A 3530-nucleotide genomic window follows, 5' to 3' on the forward strand; every position below is an offset into this window, starting at 1 on the left:
AATGACGTGTTTTCATCACATCCCTGAAGAGAAGCTCAAATAACTTTATTTTTCATTTCTGAAAATTCATTTGCTAAGAGGCTAACATGGGTTTGGGAAATCTTGATAACCAACAGAATTCATCTAAAAAGATGTTAGACTTTAATTTTTTCCCAGTTAACTCCCTTTTCATTTTACAACAATGTTATCTGTGGCAAAGAGACTCGTAAGAAAGAGTCATATATTAACAGTATTTGAACAATATTTAGTCAGATTTATTTTTGGATACGATCAGTTTACGTATTTCTAAGGTCAAGGAGAAGCATTGCAAACGAACCGATGAGCGAGGAATGATATGGGGAACTGTGGACTTCGTGGGTCTCGACCAGTGAGAAGAATTCAGCTCTCACTTTTTGCTTTACTATTGTCTCATTTTGAGAGACTGTATGTGGGGAGAGTATCAGCCTTTGCAGAGGAAGTTGGTTAATTGTAGAGGAAATTATTTTTTAAGTGGAGATTCACATTATGTTTGTTCCCCTTTTTATTATTAGCCACTGCCACGCTGTGTAACTTGCAAAGACTTAACTATTCCATGCCTCAATTTCCTCGTCTGTATAATGGGTTTAACACCAATGCATGGCAACAAATTGATTCCATGCGTAGCTCTTAGAATAATACCCGACATACAATAAGCTCAAAGTAAACTTTAGCCATCCTTCTCCTCCTGCGGGGGTATTGCCACATGTTTACATGTGATGGGATAGTCCTATTACCCACTGGTCAGAGTCCACTAAGTTAGACATATTCCTGTGTAAAAGAGTTTACACCTAAGGATCGAAAACACCAGTGAAGACAGGCTCAATTAGTGGGGTCTATTTAACAACAGTGCTTATGGGCTGGCATTTAAAAAGCGCTCATGTGTTGGAAGAATTTTTATTAAAATAATGATAAAAATAATTTCAACTTCGTTAAAAGAGGGAAAGGAAAATTTGATGTCGCCTACAGAGCTATATATAAGATATAATTTCTTAACCACAACAGTTGAAAACATTAAAAAGTTCTCACCCACCATAATCTTGCCTACTCTTCAGATTATCTGTGATATTTTATAATGATCCCTTCCCAGTTCAAAATGGTTATGAATATGCATGATTGTGTGTAAAAGATGATAACATCTAATGTTATTTGTAATTGTCAGAGTTCATGAATATGAAGTAAGAATATCAGTTCATAACTTTCTTAAAATAAGGCAGAGAAGGGATTCATTCGGGTTTTCTAAAGCTGAAGGTAGCGCTCAGAGAAAACTTCATTAAGACGCAGGGCGCAGAGGAAAGAGAAGTTGGTGGGGGAAGGAGCAGGAACTGATAGCCATCTGAACTATTCCACAGATTAGGGACAAAAGCCACCAATTTGCAGCAGCAACACTGGCAACCTGACGGTGGAGTTCCCAAGGAACATCCTTGCGTAACCTCCGAGGGCTCAGAGCCTTCTTGCCTCAGGCAGAGAACGCCGTCCTTCAAGACGTGGAGTGAGCTAAGCACGCATTATCCCCCCTCCTGACCCTCCACTGTAGCCTTTCCATCCTAAGGGGAGCGGCGAAGCTACAAAGCTGCTTTCTCAACCAGAAATCTCCGCTTTTGTTCTTGGTTTACTCCTAACTTGGGCAAAACTGGTAAGGAAGCCTTCTTTTGTGGATTTAAATTCTATAGTAAACTCCATGCATGGGCATAGATGTGTGGATTTTTCTGCTCCCTAATAGGAGAAACTTTACCTTTGGATGATGGAGGGCTTTAAGTGTAAGTTTGGTATCAGAGGGTGGTGAGATGCCAGCAAAACAAAAGCCTCCCGCCCCCAGCCCTGTAAAACCTTACTTATCTTTGTTCCCAGGATTGTGATTTGATTAGCTCTTGCCTTAGTTTTTTTCATGGACTTTCTAGGCTCATCCACCCTCTCTGGATAAGGTACCTCTTGGAGATAAGGAACCTGAGGGAAGAAAGGTTGATTTTTGTGCTGGAAGCTCACCTGGTGCTCTGTGAATCAAACAGGTAATGAATGGTGACTGCAATAGCAGTAGCGGTAGGTTCTAAGCAGCCACAGGCAATGTGGAACCACACAAATGCTCAATGGCTGTGTACATTCACGAATACTAAATTTTTAAATTTAAACAACCTAATAATAGAGAATATTTTTTTAATGGGCTATGGATGTATACACATTCAGATGTTTTATAGGAGGCAGGTGATGAATGCCCAGGTGATTTTCCTTAGGATAGGCAGGTGGTGCTTTGGGGTGAGTTTGGTTAAATTGCCTTTTGATGCTTCAAGCATATGGTTTTCTTGAAAAGGGTTCAGACAGAATTGAAAACAATGTGTGTATGAATATTCCTTAGGGTTGGGTTTAATTTCACACATGAGTTAATTATTATGCACTGACCATCCAGAAACTGGGGTTTAAATCCTAAGTCTTTACAGGATTCTTAAATTATGCTTCTAAAAATGTTACAGTATTTTCTGCAATTGACCTGAAATGGATAAGCCATCACTGGAGGCTGCTCAGCAATGGGAATTCTGTGTTTGGATGCCAGCTAAGCAGAGTAGATGTATGACCAAACCTTAATTTTCCTCCCAGTGATTATTTCCCTCTACCTTTGTCCACGCATTGCGGGGGAGGGGGACAGTGCCACTAGACCGGCGTCTGGAATTGTGGAAGCAAACAAATGAAAAACAGTGAATTGAAGCTTCTTATATAGACTGTTCAACAAGATCAGTTGGATTATCTCTTTACCCTTTAAAAGCAGTCTGCAGGTGCATTATTGAATTAAATGCTAAAACCAAACCATCACATACCTGCTACTCTGAAGACAGCCAGTGCACGAGTTTCTTAAAATGCATTGCTGACGGGTTTAAGTTAGGCCAGAGAATTTTTCTGTATTTTATTTCTTACTGGGAGCACATCAACCTTTGGCTATAATGGCCTAAGGTTTCCCTTTGGCTTCATTTCCTCTTCGATTCCATTCATTCCCCATCAAGTGTTAACGCCATTCTCTCTGCTCTGGCCTCTGTCTGACAGGTCCTTCTTCTGTCCTTTCTTCTATTTTTCCTTTCTGCAAGGTTACATTTTAACTGTTGTCCATAGATGTTTGTCTCAAGAATTTACACTGAAGTTTAACCTTTAATATTTGCTACCTGTGTGGTCTAAATAGTCATTCGGCACCAAGGCCTAAATCAAATAATGTGCACTTTTTCCCAAGGCAAAAGGCCTACTCTTACTGATACCTACTGAAACCAAATTTTGAGTCTCTCTTTTTTTTCTTAATAGAAATTTAATTGCAGACCCAGAGGTGAAGATGTGAATTTTTAAATTTTAAGAGGTGAAAATGTCAATTTTTAAATTTTAAGACAGCATAAAAACAGGGTAGAGAGGAGTAGAGTGAACTCCATGTCCCAAAGCTCAGGGTGGGCCAAGATGGCCCAGAGTGAAGCTTCAGTTGGTGTCGCTGCGCCAAATGCTAGTCTGGCCCGTGCTAGTGCCAAGCTCAGAAGCCTCAGTTC

The sequence above is a fragment of the Desmodus rotundus genome, chromosome 7 (assembly GCF_022682495.2).
Source record: "Desmodus rotundus isolate HL8 chromosome 7, HLdesRot8A.1, whole genome shotgun sequence".
NCBI classification, from domain to species: domain Eukaryota; kingdom Metazoa; phylum Chordata; class Mammalia; order Chiroptera; family Phyllostomidae; genus Desmodus; species Desmodus rotundus.